Source organism: Dermacentor variabilis, chromosome 9, assembly GCF_050947875.1.
Source record: "Dermacentor variabilis isolate Ectoservices chromosome 9, ASM5094787v1, whole genome shotgun sequence".
NCBI classification, from domain to species: domain Eukaryota; kingdom Metazoa; phylum Arthropoda; class Arachnida; order Ixodida; family Ixodidae; genus Dermacentor; species Dermacentor variabilis.
Window position 1 is genome coordinate 20,053,586 of NC_134576.1, and position 18,757 is coordinate 20,072,342.

Genomic DNA, 18,757 nt, shown 5'->3' on the forward strand with positions numbered 1-18,757 from the left:
TTTCCGACTTTCTTTTATACTGTGCTTTTTCGTGTTTGATTGTAAATGACATTTTGAATGATGTGTTTGATCTGTAGATGTTGTTCACAGTAACGCTAAATAGCTGACTATTGATATCACCATCAATGTTATTATTTACTGCGGGTCCCACTACAGTTCTTTCACTTTGGGACCCTCGTCTGTATATATTTGTCATGTTGTAATTACTTCTTTTTCGGAACCAATAAATCTCAATCTGAATCTGGACTCGCGCTTCGACATGCGGCATAGAGCGCCCTTCCTCGCGGGCAAGCCAACGCACTGAGACGCTCGCCACGGTGGCGCTGCTAACAGTTCCAGCGTTAGTTCCAGTAGAAAAACAAATACCGAAGAAAGTGGATCGGAAAACGGCACTGCGGTAGGTAAATTTCTAAGAGTATCGCATGCGTAATGCGAAGACATGGGTTCGACTCCCACCTGCGGCCAGCTGGGTTTTCATCCACGTTTATTTCCAATAATTCAGCACATCTATTGTTTACTAAAGAAGTACTAGTAGTTTTCTCAATGCTATCCTTTGTGTGTTTGTTGGCTTCGTGTTATATATATATATATATATATATATATATATATATATATATATATATATATATATATATGAGCAAGTACAGTACTTTACAGAAACAGACCAATGTTTCTCTCTCTCTTTCTATATATATATATATATATATATATATATATCCTAGGAAAGCTACGGTCTTAAACTTATCAACAAAGGTTCGCTGCCGAGCGCAGCAGATGCGAATGATACTTGAAAAACCAGAGCAGAGGAGGCATGGCGTAACTTCTAATGCAGCTTTGACTGACTATTTTGAATGCAGCTTCGATGCCGAGCACGGCCTCTCGCCTTAATCGGAGGTTGTTCGTGTATGAGGAAGCGATTCAGAATAGAGACGCTATCTTTAACTCCGAGCCACCTGCGCGCTGTGCTTTCATTCTTAGCGGCTTAGTGCTGGTGATTCCTAAGTGCGGACATAAGTAAAACTCCAACACCGCCATTCAGCCTTTGTCTAGCCTCACTAGCTCGGATCATTGAACTATTGCACTGCTTTTTATTTCAGTACTGATGAAACTACTTTTGCACGCTCGACTGAAGAGAGCACGAAATTTATTCTGAGCGGGTGCACCGTACCAAGCAAATGCTGCAAAGACTGCTATCAAAAATAAAACATTTTTGCTCACCGGTGTAATAGTTGTTATGTGCAGGCCAGCGGGCGGCGCGGTGTCTTCTTCGTCATTCCTCACGATGGTCCACGAGCAGCTCGGCTGCGGTGAAAAAATCCAGACCAGTTTTAATGAAAATGAAACTTGCTGAAATACTTTCTACTGACATATCAACCAACAAAACTATTTAAGGAAGAATGGGCTAGATGATCGCATATAAAAATAACGGAGAGAGCGGGAGGGAAGTGTTCACTAAAAAGAAAGCATATGGTGGTCGGACACAGTGCAATTATTTTCATTACCTACTATTTCCCGAGCCTCCATTTTCTTTTTGTAGAGGCTGAACAAGACTTTACAATCGTCTGGACAACACAGCCCAAGATGTATTGCCCAAGTTTGCAACCGAGCAATGGGTCTCTCCCGATAACAAAAACATATCTCAAACTTTTGCCGACTGCTTGTGCGAGAAGCAATTCATGTAGCGGAAACACGTCATAGACGCCATTCGTTTGGCAACAGACAGACAGACAGACAGACAGACAGACAGACAGACAGACAGACAGACAGACAGACAGACAGACAGACAGACAGACAGACAGACAGACAGACAGACAGGCAGACAGACAGACAGACAGACACAGACAGACAGACAGACACAGACAGACACAGACAGACAGACACAGACAGACAGACAGACAGACAGACAGAGAGTGAACTTTATTTGATCCTGAGGAGTTTCCGCGGGGGCCCCTATCGCGGACCCGCGGAAGCCACTGGCCGCGTCCAAGTCGGGGCAGGAATACCGTGAAGTTCCGCCCTTTCTTGGGCCCTCTAGATGTTTGTTTTTTGAAGAGGATAATCAGAAGAGGAGGACAATGCTTGTGGCTTAAGCCGCAGTGTAAACGCGGCTAATAACGAATATTAACTAATTAACTTTTGAATCGTTGACGCAGGGCACGCTGTGATTGCGAAATTAAGAGGAAGCTTTAACTCGAGGCCAACTCCGATGCGGCCTATTCAAATACATGTAAAACGCAAAATCGCTTCTCTGAGATAACGCCTGGACCGATTTCGATTAAATTTGTGGCATTTGATAGAGAAAGGTAAATTTTAGTGACTGTTCGAAGCGGAATTTTGATATACGGACTGCATTTTGTTACAAGCATTATCCAAAATTCGAAAGCTTGAAAAGAATAGAAGCGTGAAGTTTACAAATAATTTGCTCTGAATCAAGAAGAGATATTGCGGTTTTGTAAAAAGCATCCATTAGATCATTCAGGGAGCACAGATTTGATATGTCATTTTATATGTTACGTGGATTTGTTACGTTTTGCACAAGGGTGCTACAAAACCTGTTATTCCATATTACTAAATTTTTCAAGATTCATGTGTAACATATCAGTTTTGCCCGCTTTAGATATACGTTTAGATGCAATACACAGAATTGTGGTATTATTTTTCACTGCGTCGTTACATAGTTGTAAGCGTCATAGTTTGTTTTCTCAAAATGTTCGATTTTTGCCCATTATTAATAAAGAAATGACGATATATATCAGAAATTTCAAACCAACAGTAACTAGATTTTAGGTTTTCTTTTAAATGCAACAAACCTCGAAAATTTTGGTGCAGTGGTTTCCGAGAAAGATGAATTCTTCTTTTACATGTATTTAGGTGGAAACACCCGAGCGAATGCGTCACCGAGCACTAGTGAACTCGTGCCTGCTTAGCAGAAGCCTAGCGCAATTTCTGCACCTCACCAGGGAAGAAGAACAAGAGCATCTGCCTGCAAAGTTTGCCAATAAAGGCATTACTATGACATGTAAGCTCGTCATCAGCTGCTTGAGTCACGTTTTCGGGAAGCTGCTGGTTAGAACGCTAACGTATCTTATAGTATCATGAGAAGCCAACAAAAACAAAGACGCCAGGGAGCACATAGGGGAAATTACTTTTAATTACTAATGGAATTAAAGAAATGACAAATTAATGGTTGATTAATGGTTAATTAATGAAAGTGGATGAAAAAAACAACTTGGCACAGATGAGGAACGAACCCACGTCTTCGAATTACCCTTGCGATGCCCTAATCGGAGGACGTGGGATCGCTCCCCAATTGTGGCAAGTTCTTTTTTCATCCGCTTTCATAACCATTAATTTGTCATTATTTTAATTAAGTTAGTAAGTACGAGTAAATTCTCCTATGTTGTCCTTCGCGTCTTTGTTTGTTGGCTTCTCATGTTAAAATTAATAAAAAAGGGCCCCTCTGTTCCAGCACCAACGATACATTCCGGAGCGTGGCCGCTGAGCGATCTGCGCAAGCAATCAACCAGGAAAGTCGCGCCTTCGCGGAAGGCTTTTGACGCCCCTCAAGCAACCCGATAAAAGAGGCCAGCGACAGCCGCAGACACATCAGAGCGGTGCTGGCAGCCGTCTGTTCGACTGCTAACCGTTTGTTTCACCTATGCAGGTAGGCACACACACGTTCGTGTGAAAGTTTATTTCCTTGCATTTTACGGTTGCTGCACTGCTCTGGTACCTCTTGTTGTCTGTGACTCGTTTCTGGAAAACTTGTTAAAATGGGGGACGACGAGGCTACGCAACTTGACAATTTTGCCAAGACACTCGCAGACGAGGCTCCCAAAAACATGAAAGAAGTTACTAAGGTTCTGGTAGAAATGACTTCTAAATTTTTGGAGGCCATGACTAAAATTAGGGTTACCGTAAACAAGTTGAACTCATCTAGCGACGCTGTACAGACTGAAATAGCAGCAGTGAAGGAATCAATGGGTTTCATGAACACTGCCTTTGAGGGCTTCAGAACACAAGTTAAAACGATGAGGCTTGAACTCGCACAAGTAAAGAAGAACAACCTGGAAATTCAGCAAGAAAACAAGAAGCTGATGAACGAAGCGAAGGAACTAAAACACAATTGGTTGAACTGAAGCAATACAGCAGAAGGAATAACATGGAATTGAAAGGTATCCCTGAATCTGATAACGAGAACCTCGGTAGCATGATGACAAAGATAACTTGTTACCTACAAGTTAAGCTTTCTCCTGGGGAAATTCACGCTGTACACCTTGTTCCAACCAAATCGAAGGAACCTTCCAATGCAATTGTGATGTTTAAGTCAAGGTCCCCACGTGGAAGAATGTTGCAAGCTGCGAAAAAGAACAGGCTAAATACTTCCGTGCTTGGCTTCTCAGAGAACGATCCCGTTTTTGTCAACGAACATTTGTATCCAGAAAGAAAGGTTTTGCTCGGCAAAGCTATTGGAATAAAGCGTCACAGAGGCTGGAAATTCGCATGGGTGTCTGGAGGCAAAATCTTGATGAGAAAAACGGAAAACTCGAGAGTAATGCACATAACCTGTGAAGATAACCTGGAAAAAATTGTTTGATTGCCAATGCCTTTGTGTTTTAGTACTTGTATACTCTTACAATGTCTTTGGCCATAGATGAAGATGACCTGTGAAGCAGTGACAAAAACACGTCAATATTTTACTATAATATCCGCAGTGTGAGAAAGAACCTGAACCTTCGAGTGGCTTCCTTGACAAGATATTCCCAATCTTTTGCTATTGTAGCACTTACAGAAACCTGGCTGCAAAATGTTGAGAAAGTTATGCTTCCTGGCTATGTTATGCTATTTCATCCGAGAGTCAAAAAACCGTGGGGGTGGTGTTGCCTTTTTCTCAAAAATTGTCTACCTTTCTCGTTTTTGGCGCCAGTCACCCTCAGTCATACAGACATAGAAACACTGTTCATAAAACTGCCCCATTCATTCACTGTTAGGGTTATTTACCGTCCACCAAACTCGCGCATTTCCTCCTTTCTTGATAAACTAGAAGGAATTCTCGAAAAACTTAATACACATTCGGAACGCATAATTATCGTTGGCGATTTTAACATTGGTACAAGTGCTGAATGCCACAAAGGCTACGTGAATCTCTTGACATCGTACAATTTCCGAAATATGATTATACACCCACGCGTGTAACTACCTCGTCTTCATCTATTATTGATCATGCAATAGCAAATATACCGACTGGGATACACGCTGGGCTTTACAGCGAACCCATTTGCGATTACCTCCCACTTTTTGTTGCTGCTAACACTGATATAAAACCAGAGCGTGAGAGCAAGAAGTATGTATCTAAAATGGATTATGCCCTACTCCGTGAAAATCTATTGGCCTTTGGCCGCAGTGTACTATACCATGATGACATCGATACAGAGTTTAGTAACCTAGTAGAGACGCTTTCGCAAATGGTTACTGCCTGCAGCTGAAATATTAGTGTTCGCTCTTACGAAGCACCACAATGTCCGTGGATGACTGAGCCGATCCTCGCCGTTCTAAAAGAGAAGGATTCATGGTACCGTAAGTGAATGCAACACAAGGATAATGTTTACTATTTTAACCAATTCAAGAACCTGAGCAATAGATTAGTGTCGATGATGAGGACACGAAAAAAAGCATATTACACGCGTCTCGTTCAACAGGCTTCCGGCAATTCACATAAGGTCTGGAAAATAATAAATGAAGTTGCTGGCAAAGCCAGTTTCCTCCGTGTTCTCCTGGAAAATAGAAAAAATTTAATTCCTTTTTCACCAATATGGGGCCGTCATTGGCTGCTCAACTTCCTGAATCACAACAAAATGCCGCATCCAATGCAGTTCTCAATACTTTTGTAATGTTTGAAATCGAACCCAATGAAATTTCATCCATTATTCTCAGTTTACCAAGCAATAAATCTGCCGGACTGGACGCAATTTACCCACGCATACTTAAGGAAAACACTGATATCTTGGTACCCATCTTATGCAAACTTTTTAATCCTTCATTAAAATGTGCAAAGTACCCCTCTGCACTAATGATTGCCAAAGTTGTCCCGGTAAACAAAGATGGAGACTGATCGAACCCGTCAAGCTACAGACCAATTTCTGTCCTAAGTGTTATTAATAATATTTACGAAAAGATTCTATCCAATAATATTTGCGAAATATAACTTACTCTGTCAACAGCAACATGGAATTCGAAAACATCATTCAACGTCATCTGCAGTCCTATGCCTGACTCAATAAATTATTACAGTATTACATGAAAACACACTGCAGCCGTTGTATTTGTTGATTTAAAGAAAGCGTTTGATACCGTGTATCACGCTATTATGTTCAACAAATTAAACCACTATGGATTTCGCGGTGAAGTCTACAGGTTACTTTCCAGTTACATCGAAAACCGTCAACAAGCTGTAGTTATCAATAACATCATATCATCACTTCAATGTTTACAGACCGGGGTTCCTCAAGGATCCGTTTTAGGGCCCATGTTATTTTCGTTATACTTGAATGATTTGCCGAAGGTCCTAAGTTGCTCTGATATCTTATAGTATGCTGATGACACTGGGATCATAGAAACAGCTGACAACCATGAGGATCTAGAAGCAAAGACAAATGCTCAATTGAAAAAAATTAGAAGCTGGTTTTTCACCAACAAGCTAACGAATTATTCAAGCAAAACCAAATATATGGTATTTAGGTCACGAGCAAATATCATTGACAGCTCCAAAATTAACATTTTCATTAACGACCACTTGCTCGAACGAACACACTCATTTAAATATCTTGGTGTCATTCTAGATGAACATCTTCACTGGAAGAATCAGATTAACGCCGTCTGTTCGAAGTTGGCTTCTTGTTGTTATGCCTTATTTCAGGCCCATGATTGTTTCAACACACATACACTGCGTACCCTTTACTTTGCCCTTATTAACAGTCATTTAACATACTGTGGAATCATGGGGTTTGACATACAACAGTTACCTTCATCCTATCCGGCGATTACAAAAACGAGCTATCCGAATTATAACACACAGCAAGTATACTAAACCAAGTGAACCAATTTTACAGTTATTAAATATCCTTCCTTTTCACCTTGAGCGGTCTTTAAAGATAGCGGTGTGTGTAAACAACATCGTAAAATATAACCAACCTTTCAATGCCTCCCTGTTTCGCTCTCCTACTCGACTCACGAGAAACCTCACACATAGTAACTTTAATCTGCCACCGAATAATAACATCTACAATGAAATATTGGTGCGGTTTTCAGGAGCCAAGGTTTGGAATGCTTTACCCCCAGAAATAAAAGAACACCACGAAACAAATAAAACATTAAGAACATACTTTTTGAGCCTGATTTGATCTATGTGATTGTCGTTCGCGGTTTGTGTTTGTTCTACCGCGTTGTTCATTACAGATCTTTATTCATTCTGCTGTAAAATGCATATTATTTTTTTCTCATCGTATGCTCTACTTTGGTCTTTCGCCGCGATTTTGGGCTGTCCATTTTACACAAGTGCTGTGCCATTGCCATCGTGTATTTTTGTTTCTGAACCCCACACTAAACTCCTGATACGGGTTCCGTCAGTGTTTTGATAATTTCTATGGCAAAAGTAGCAAAAAAATGAAAATGAAAGAAAAAACCTTTCTTCTCGTTCGATAATAATAATAATAATAATAATAATAATAATAATAATAATAATAATAATAATAATAATAATAATAATAATGCTTTTATTTTCCATCCCAAAAATGTGGGAGGGGGAGAGAAAAAGCTAGATATCCAGCTTGACGGGCTCTCGCCTCCCCGATACAATACGTGATGTCTAGAAAAAAAAGGCAAACAATACAAGCATATGAGTACAGACAAAAAGGAATATCAGAAATGACAATTTTTACAAAAATGTACAATTCCAAAAAAACAAAGCGATGTGCATAATATCATATCGTACATTTCAAACAGAAAGTGCCACCCTTTCACTTATAAGTGAAACAAAATGACGCAAATCTTTTGACCGGGTGCGTTGGAGATTTAAATTGTAATCTTGGCACAGGTTTAAGAGATGTGGAAGAGCCTTTATGAGGATATGTTGTCCGTAACCTGTTGTGAATGAATGTATGTGCAAAGTATCGGTGTTTCTGGTTGCGTACGCGACATTTCTTTTCTGCAGTGATGCCAGTTGTGCACTGAACGAGACGTTATTTTTGACTCGGTAATGTATTTAGTGATTAGGCGGTAAACGTACAGATCATGAATTGGCATTTTGTCTTTCATAAAGAGCGGTTTAGATGGGTGGTCATATGCTACATTGTATATTATTCGGAGCATTCTTTTCTGCTGAACGTGTAATTTTCGTAGATTCGTGAAGGATGTTTCCCCCCAGACCAAATGACAATAATTGAGATGCGAGCATAACAATGAATTGTGAAGTAGCAATTTCACTTTTATAGGGAGGATGTCCTTATGAGTGTAAATCGATCCGATGACACGTGACAGTTTAGATGCTACGTAATCTGTGTGGTCATCCCACGTCATTTTCTCATTTAAAAGTACACCTAGTACTTTAAAGGAATTTACTATCTCTATTTTAAAGTTATTAAGAGTGATATCATCGTTAATATGAACATCCTTGTTTTTTGGACGGTAAATAATGGCCTTTGTTTTGGAAGTGTTAATTTTTAGAGCGTTATATTTTGTCCACTTCTGAAGCTGCCTAAGTGCTGTATTTGCTTTCCTGACCACGTTCGAGGCAGACGAGGCTGACAAGAATAAGCTGGTGTCATCAGCATATATGACCATTTTTATTTCTCTGTCTATGTGTGTGATGTCATTCACGTATATATTAAAAAGAAACGGGCCCATAATGCTGCCATGCGGTACGCCGGAAGAGAGAGTTTTAACATTGGATCGGTGACCGTTTGTTTCAACATACTGTTGTCGACTTCCGAGATAGCTGCTCAAAAGCATCAATGACGTTCCTCTAAAGCCATGTACTTGAAGCTTTTTTAAAAGTAACTTGCGGTTCAGGTGGTCAAAAGCCTTCGAAAAATCTACATATACTCCTAATGCTAAATGCCTGTCATCGAGAAATTTTAGAATGTATGCTTTTTGTTCTAATAGAGCGAGTTCGGTGGACCGGTGTTTCCAAAAACCAAATTTTGAAGGTGCCAGTATATTATGCTTACTACAAAAGTTATTCATCCGGGTCAAAATTACTTTCTCAAGCCCTTTCGAGAAAACAGGTAGTATTGACAACGGCCTATAATTTGCAAAGTCATTCTTTTCACCTTTCTTATGAACAACTGCTACTCTTGCAATGTGCATTTGCTGAGGAAAGATACCATTTGCCGGACAAAGGTTAAATATATGGGTGAGACTCGGTGCTATTACATCCATAACATATTCCACAGGTTTCACCTTAATACCGTCTTTGTCACAACTCCCGGAATTATTTAATGCAAAAATAGTCTTTACTTCGGACTGAGCGAAAGGACTTAGGAAAGATGTCTGATTCATGGTACAATTTATGTTGTCCAGAGCCATTACATCATAATCATTTCTCTGGAGATCAATAAAAAAATCATTCAACGCATCAGCCAACTTCCTGCCTGACAATTCTTCATTTTCCCGACTAATTTTTATAACTTGGTTTGATAGGGAGGGAGGACGAAGCACACTTTTTAACTTTTTCCACGTCACGTCAGTCCTAGAGGTTGAGTTAAAAAAGAAATTGCAATAATACTCATCTGAAGCGGTTCTGATATCTTTCGTTAGTTTATTACGAAGGCATCTGTATGTTTTAAGAGATCAGAATCGCGACTTTTCAAGAACTTCTTATACATCCTATCCTTCGCTTGAATTCTAGTAAGTAGACTTGGCGTTATCCAGGGTTTACGTTTTCTTTTTTTTGACTGCGTAAGGTACTTGTAAGGAAATGATGCATTATAAAATTTCACAGATCTACTCAAGAATAAGTTGTATGCATGATCTGCTTCTGTTTCGCACAGCACAGTGCTCCAATAAAAATTATTGACTCTTTGCAAAGTTCTAAGTTTTAGGTGTTATTTCTTGGAACTGAACACGCTGTGTGCTCTTTGGACGTGCGTTTTTGTTTTCAAGGTACATGTATATGGCATTGTGATCGCTAACATCACTGCATATTACTCCGGCTTTGCAAGAAGGTGTGTAGTTATTTGCTATAAATAGGTCAAGTAGTGTTACAGATGTAGCGGTGATTCCGGTGGGGGAACTAATAACATTTGAGCATCCAAAGGACAGAAAGAGCTGCTCCATTTCTCTTTTAGCGGGAGTATCAGTAAGCATGCCGATATTGAAATCTCCGCCCATTATAATAGTGTACTTATTATCACCGACAAAAGCCAGTAAAGACTCCAGAAAAATAAACCAGTTGCATGCGTCTCCGCTCTGGGGCCTGTAAACAACAGCAATAATATTTCTCTCTATATTTAATGACACGATTTCATAGTCTGTGTGAATGCATGAATAGGCCGGCAAGATTTCACATGAAAACTGTTTTTTTACAAGCACTGCTACACCGCCCCCACGGCCGGTAGTTCTGTTGAGATAAATATTACTGTATTACTTCAAGCGAAAGGCGTTTGAATCGTCAACGTACATCATCATCATCAGCCTGGTTACGTCCACTGCAGGGCAAAGGCCTCTCCCATATTTCTCCAACAGCCCCGGTCATGTACTGATTGTGGCCATGCCGTCCCTGCAAACTTCTTAATCTCATCCGCCGACCTAACTTTCTGCCGCCCCCTGCTACGCTTCCCTTCCCTTGGAATCCAGTCCGTAACCCTTAATGACCATCGGTTATCTTCCCTCCTCATTACATGTCCTGCCCATGCCCATTTCTTTTTCTTGATTTCAACTAAGATGTCATTAACTCGCGTTTGTTCCCTCACCCAATCTGCTCTTTTCTTATCCCTTAACGTTACACCTATCATTCTTCTTTCCATAGCTCGTTGCGTCGTCCTCAATTTGAGTAGAATCCTTTTCGTAAGCCTCCATGTTTCTGCCCCGTAGGTGAGTACTGGTAAGACAGAGCTATTATACACTTTTCTCTTGAGGGATAATGGCGACTTGCTGTTCATGATCTGAGAATGCCTGCCAAACGCAGCCCAGCCCATTCTTATTCTTCTGATTATTTCCGTCTCATGATCCGGATCCGCCGTCACTACCTGCCCTAAGTAGATGTATTCCCTTACTACTTCCAGTGCCTCGCTGCCTATTGTAAATTGCTGTTCTCTTCCAAGACTGTTAAACATTACTTTAGTTTTCTGCAGATTAATTTTTAGACCCACTCTTCTGCTTTGCCTCTCCAGGTCAGTGAGCATGCATTGCAGTTGGTCCCCTGAGTTACTAAGCAAGGCAATATCATCAGCGAATCGCAAGTTACTAAGGTATTCTCCATTAACTTCTATCCCCATTTCTTCCCAATCCAGGTCTCTGAATAACTCCTGTAAATATGCTGTGAATAGCATTGGAGAGATTGTATCTCCTTGCCTGACGCCTTTCTTTATTGGGATTTTGTTGCTTTCTTTATGGAGGACTATGGTGGCTGTGGAGCCGCTATAAATATCTTTCAGTATTTTTACATACGGCTCGTCTACACCCTGATTCCGTAATGCCTCCATGACTGCTGAGGTTTCAACAGTATCAAACGCTTTCTCGTAATCAATGAAAGCTATATGTAAGGGTTGGTTATATTCCGCAGATTTCTCTATCACCTGATTTACCACGTTTACGTTAACATTACAAAGTCAAAATACGACTGAATTTCAGAGAACAACGTTTCGAGTTGAGCGACCTTGTTTCTGGCAGACTGTACATTCAAGTGAAAAAACTTTTAAAAATTAGAGTGCAGATTGCAAGATTGTTTGGCAAGCTCGGAAGGTGAAACATAATCGGGCTCAGCCATGGTAAACTGTGGGACCAAGGTTAGAACAAAAGATCGAACGAACTAAACGAGCTTATCTAGGTCCTCCTCGTGGCGGACGTTGATAGCGTTGTCACCGTCTTTCTGGCGAAGATATATGTTTCCATTTCGATGCCACGCATATTTGAAGCCATGCGTTCCTGCCCAGTTTTTCACGTTTGCAAGAAGTGTCCTGTTTCTTTTCGTGAGATTTTCAAGCATGTGAAATCGCTCATTCTACGCGTTTAGTTCCTTTCTTCGTTTCATAAACGCCTCCTTTGTCGACTGCCTTCCAAAACGGAAGATAATTTCTGGCACGTTATCTTTAGCGGCTGGCAGCCTGTGAATAGCGAACACATCATGGTCACTCAACTCCGGGATTTTAATCTTCCTTGCTACTTCATTTACCTTTGACAACAGGTTTTCTTCTTCAGTTACCCGAATGGCGTGAAACTCCAGATTCAATATCCTGCGTTGCCATTCTAGCTGGTCAACCTCTTTCATGATCTGGGAGGTATCAAAGATTTTTACTTGCCTTTAAATTGTTTCAACAGGTTTCTTCACTTCGCCTATTTCGTTATCCTAGCGACGCATGTGGATCAGAATTTCGTCATGCTGACTTGACATCAGCTGAACTGATTTCTCGATACTTGCAACAGTACCTTTAAGCGTTGCTAGTCCGTCCACCTTTTCATTCAGAGCAACCAGGAGTGTTGCTAATTCAGCTTCAATCCTGGGCTTGCTTTCCTGAACACCCCCGTCCGGCCCGTTCTACAAGTAGGGCACCGCCATGCCTTTCTCCATGACTATCCTTTTGACTTAAACGTGTTCTCAGACACTTTAGAACAATTTACAAAATGGTATCGGTAGCCACACTCCGCGCAAAGCAGTCCTTCACTATCCAAACACTCGTCGGTACAACACAAACAGATCTCATTTTCAGTGGAAGCCTTGGTAGAAAAAAAATATAGATTAATACCTTTACAGCATTTGCTATCACTACAGCAACGCTAAAAAGCCAAGGCAGCATTGGCAGCGGTTTTAGACGATTCGTAAAGTGAAAATGCACAAATCGATGACTAACCTGCAAAAGCGCAGAACGTGTGAATTACAGTGTGCTGACACGCTGCCACTGCTGCCAAATGGTGGTCCGATGTTCTTGCGTCCCTTCTCATACTGTGACGGTCCCAAGCGCGCTGATGTCGCTCTCCAGTCCGCATGCACCGGTGTACTTTCCACGAGATCGTCTCATCAGCATCATAACACACTTTGAGGTTCATTATTTGGAAAGAAACGGAAGGCGATATAAGCGTGTGTGGCCATGATACGCACACGACAAACTGCCTTAAAATATTTAGACATGAGGCAAAGCTTCATTAACAAACGATAGCACAGCAATCAGCACTCGAATATAACTATAACCCTAATAATAACTGTAAATATTCATCTCATCTATGGGAGCGCATGCGCGCGCTGTTGCTTTGTCTCTGCGTGTAGTAGTTAAGAGAGCCAGTTTAAAGGCGGTGAAGGAAGGAAAGGAAAGCAAAATTGCAGCTCTGTGGTTTTAAAGCGCACCCGTGGTAGAGAAACGGAAGGCGATATAAGCGTGCGTGGCCATGATACGCACACAACAAACTGCCTTAACATATTTAGACTTGAGGGAAAGCTTCGTTAACAACGATAGCAGAGCAATCAGTACTCGAATATAATTATAACCCTAATAATAAGTGTAAATATTCATCTCATCTATTGGATCTAATGCGCGCGCTGTTGCTTTGTTTCTGCGTGTAGTAGTTAAGAGGGCCAGTTTAAAGGCGGAGAAGAGGGAAGGAAAGGAAAGCAAGATTGCAGCGCCGTGGTTTTAAAGCGCACCCGTGGTAGAGAAACGAAAGGCGATATAAGCGTGCGTGGCCATGATACGCACATGACAAACTGCCTTAAAATATTTAGACTTGAGGAAAAGCTTCGTTAACAAACTATAACACGGCAATCAGCACTCGAATACGACGAGAGAAATTATTACGACGATAGAAAATTATCAGACATAGCCCTCGTAGTATAGCCCTCTGGGCCGTTTCCTTCTTTTTTTCGAAAATAGTCCTATTAGGGTTATTATAATTACACGAAGGTATTTCGCTCTCGTCAGCAGCAGTCCCTGAGATAGTTATTCTGACGGCTAGCTTCCCACGCTATGCGTGCCGCCCTCGCACCTTTTTAAGCTTTTCCTAGACGCTAGAGTTACACTATGTACGCGCAACCTTGAGCGATCGGAAAAACACGTTTTCTGCTCTTCGCCGACGGGAATGGGGGGCTGTGTTTCCGGCCGCAAAGCCCTCCACGTCTCAGTAAGGTGCATGGTGGTGGTCTCGTGCGGACGGTGACATCTCGGTGAGCGCATATTTCCCCTCATCTTTTAAGAGGTTCAATACTTACACGCATTTGTCTGACAAACCATATTTATTTCAAGAGAGTTTTCCACGTCTCAATAATTTCTCCCGTCGTATTCGAGTGCTGATTGCCGTGTTATAGTTTGTTAAAGAAGCTTTCCCTCAAGTCTAAATATTTTAAGGCAGTTTTCCTAATCTCTAAAGCCGCTCAAGTTCGCTCTTCTCCTCGGGCAGCTACTTCTCCAAGAAAGTATACCTTCCAACCACTTCCTTCCAATCCACCATCGCGGACAACATCAGTCCCTTTCCAAGTAAGTATGAGGCACGGAGCAGGAGTTATGGCGCTTGAAAATAACCTGGGGCCTGACGAACCAACCGACTGAGCTATCTTTCCGGGCAACATCCAAGGGTCACGAGTTCAAATCACCCCTTATGTTCCTTTTTTCCCCAAAATTTTTTCTTTTTAATGTCTTTTCCTTTGTTTTATCACTGCACAGGAACACTCCTTCAAAAAAAAGATATATATGGTCAATTATATATGGCCACACTTGTGCAGGTCTTAAATACCAGGTTCTCCAGCCGAGTGCCATCCGTGCGGTATAACCGAGCTCAGATTGGTCCACCTTGACTGATCAAATAGGGCACCACTGTAGGTGAAATGAGGCGCACAACTCCTGCGGGACCCGCCGTGGTTGCTCAGTGGTTATGGTGTTAGACTGCTGAGCACGAGGTCGCGGGATCGAATCCCGGCCACGGCGGCCGCATTCCGATGGGGGCGAAATGCGAAAACACCCGTGTACTTAGAATTAGGTGCACGTTAAAGAACCCCAGGTGGTCAAAATTGCCGGAGTCCTCCACTACGGCGTGCCTCATAATCAGAAAGTGGTTTTGTCACGTAAAACCCCATAATTTAATTTTAACTCCTGCGGGGGCGGTAGAGTATCCGCCTCCCGTGCAAGAGGACCGTGGATCCAATCCCGGTGCCGCGCAATTCTCCACCGGAAAATACAAAAAAAAACCGTGTGTTGAGAAAATTGCACAAACATGCCTGGAGTGCGGCCTGATCCAGGTGACCAGAACTGGTAACGCACTCTCTCACCAGAGCAGGATTGGCCACCCTGGTGCAGTACTTGGCCGCAACCTCCTTTATGAATACAACAATCAAACCTCGGCCCTTAGTCCCCAGCAGCCGCGAAGCAACTGACCACGGCGGCGGTCAGATCTGTGACGCTGCAGAGGGTGCTAAGAATACCTGGCTCCGGACAAGCCGCCATTGGAATCTGAACCTGGCAACGTTTAACGTTAGAACGTTATCTAGTGAGGCGAGTCTAGATGTGTTATTGGAGGAATTAGAGGGTAGTAAATGGGATATAATAGGGCTCAGTGAGGTTAGGAGGACAAAAGAAGCATATACAGTGCTAAAAAGCGGGCACGTACTGTGCTACCGGGGCTTAGCGGAGAGACGAGAGCTAGGAGTCGGATTCCTGATTAATAAGGAAATAGCTGGTAACATACAGGAATTCTATAGCATTAACGAGAGGGTGGCAGGTCTTGTTGTGAAACCTAATAAGAGGTACAAATTGAAGGTGGTACAAGTCTATGCCCCTACAAGCAGTCATGATGACCAGGAAGTCGAAAGCTTTTATGAAGACGTGGAATCGGCCATGGGTAAAGTCAAAACAAAATACACTATACTGATGGGCGACTTCAATGCCAGGGTAGGCAAGAAGCAGGCTGGAGACAAGTCAGTGGGGGAATATGGCACAGGCTCTAGGAATAGCAGAGGAGAGTTATTAGTAGAGTTTGCAGAACAGAACAATATGCGGTTAATGAATACCTTATTCCGCAAGCGGGTTAGCCGAAAGTGGACGTGGAGGAGCCCGAATGGTGAGACTAGAAATGAAATCGACTTCATACTCTGCGCGAACCCTGGCATCATACAAGATGTAGGCGTGCTCGGCAAGGTACGCTGCAGTGACCATAGGATGGTAAGAACTCGAATTAGCCTAGACTTGAGGAGGGAACGGAAGAAACTGGTACACAAGAAGCCAATCAATGAGTTAGCGGTAAGAGGAAAACTAGAGGAATTCCGGACCAAGCTACAGAACAGGTATTCGGTTTTAACTCAGGAAGAGGACCTTAGTATTGAAGCAATGAACGATAATCTCATGGGCATCATTAAGGAATGCGCAATAGAAGTCGGTGGTAACGCCATTAGACAGGAAACCAGTAAGCTATCGCAGGACACGAAAGATCTGATCAAGAAACGCCAATGTATGAAAGCCTCTAACCCTACAGCTAGAATAGAACTGGCAGAACTTTCTAAGTTAATCAACAAGCGTAAGACAGCGGACATCAGGAACTATAATATGGATAGAATTGAACAGGCTCTCGGGAACGGAGGAAGCCTAAAAACAGTGAAGAAGAAACTAGGAATAGGCAAGAATCAGATGTGTGCGTTAAGAGAGAAAGCCGGCAATATCGTTACTAATATGGATGAGATAGTTCAAGTGGCTGAGGAGTTCTATAGAGATTAATACAGTACCAGTGGCACCCACGACTATAGTGGAAGAGAGAATAGCCTAGAGGAATTCGAAATCCCACAGGTAACGCCAGAAGAAGTAAAGAAAGCCTTAGGAGCTATGCAAAGGGGGAAGGCAGCTGGGGAGGATCAGGTAACAGCAGATTTGTTGAAGGATGGTGGTCAGATTGTTCTAGAGAAACTGGCCACCCTGTATACGCAATGCCTCATAACCTCGAGCGTACCGGCATCTTGGAAGAACGCTAACATAATCCTCATCCTTAAGAAAGGGGACGCCAAAGACTTGAACAATTATAGACCGATCAGCTTACTGTCCGTTGCCTAGAAAGTATTTACTAAGGTAATCGCAAATAGAATCAGGAACACCTTAGACTTCTGTCAACCAAAGGACCAGGCAGGATTCCGTAAAGGCTACTCAACAATAGACCATATTCACACTATCAATCAAGTGATTGAGAAATGTGCAGAATATAACAAACCCTTATATATAGCTTTCATTGATTACGAGAAAGCGTTTGATTCAGTCGAAACCTCAGCAGTCATGGAGGCATTACGGAATCAGGGTGTAGATGAGCCATATGTAAAGATACTGGAAGCGGCTCCACAGCCACCGTAGTCCTCCATAAAGAAAGCAACAAAATCCCAATAAAGAAAGGCGTCAGACAGGGAGATACGATCTCTCCAATGCTATTCACAGCATGTTTACAGGAGGTATTCAGAGACCTGGAGTGGGAAGAATTGGGGATAAAAGTTGATGGAGAATACCTTAGCTACTTGCGATTCGCTGATGATATTGCCTTGCTTAGTAACTCAGGAGACCAATTGCAATGCACGCTCACTGACCTGGAGAGGCAAAGCAGAAGGGTGGGTCTGAAAATTAATCTGCAGAAAACTAAAGTAATGTTTAACAGTCTCGGAAGAGAACAGCAGTTTACGATAGGTAGCGAGGCACTGGAATTGGTAAGGGAATACGTCTACCTAGGGCAGGTAGTGACCACGGATCCGGATCATGAGAGTGAAATAACCAGAAGAATAAGAATGGGCTGGGGTGCGTTTGGCAGGCATTCTGAAATCATGAACAGCAGGTTGCCACTATCCCTCAAAAGGAAAGTGTATAACGGCTGTGTGTTACCAGTACTCACATATGGGGCAGAAACCTGGAGGCTTATGAAAATGGTTCTGCTGAAATTGAGGACGACGCAAAGAGCTATGGAAAGAAGAATGATGGGTGTAACGTTAAGGGACAAGAAAAGAGCACATTGGGTGAGACAACGAACGCGGTAAATGACATCTTAGTTGAAATCAAGAAAAAGAAATGGGCATGGGCCGGACATGTAATGAGGAGGGAAGATAACCGATGGTCATTAAGGGTTACGGACTGGATTCCAAGGGAAGGGAAGCGTAGCAGGGGGCGGCAGAAAGTTAGGTGGGCGGATGACATTAAGACGTTTGCAGGGACAACATGGCCACAATTAGTACATGACCGGGGTAGTTGGAGAAGTATGGGAGAGGCCTTTGCCCTGCAGTGGGCGTAACTTGGCTGATGATGATGATGATTTGGAAAGTGGTGTTATTTTTACGATTTTTGCTAAGCAAGCAAGACCTCACTGTTTATCGGCTTCAATTTCGCATTTGCAACATGTGCCCTAAGAAAATAGTCAAAATTTCTATTAAAGAATGTTATTATTGGTACTTACATGCAAGGCGGAGTGGCACTTACAAGTCCTAGCTACTAAAAAAATAGTGAGTACCGCCACTAATGCGTGGAATGTCGAAATAGCGCAAAATACACTCAGCACGCTTTGCTAACATGTCGCAGCATTTTTCTTGAGGATGCTCTGCTTGTAT

General features: G+C 42.3%; 1 long non-coding RNA gene across 1 annotated transcript in view; it reads left to right on the plus strand.

Annotated features, from left to right (window-relative positions):
- Positions 1-1,183, plus strand: part of LOC142557937 (uncharacterized) — an 82,400-nt gene extending 81,217 nt beyond the window's left edge. Inside the window, exon 4 of the long non-coding RNA XR_012822901.1 lies at positions 1,098-1,183. This is a non-coding gene — a long non-coding RNA (uncharacterized LOC142557937). The remainder of the gene's footprint in view (positions 1-1,097) is intronic.
- The last annotated feature ends 17,574 nt before the right edge of the window (positions 1,184-18,757 follow it).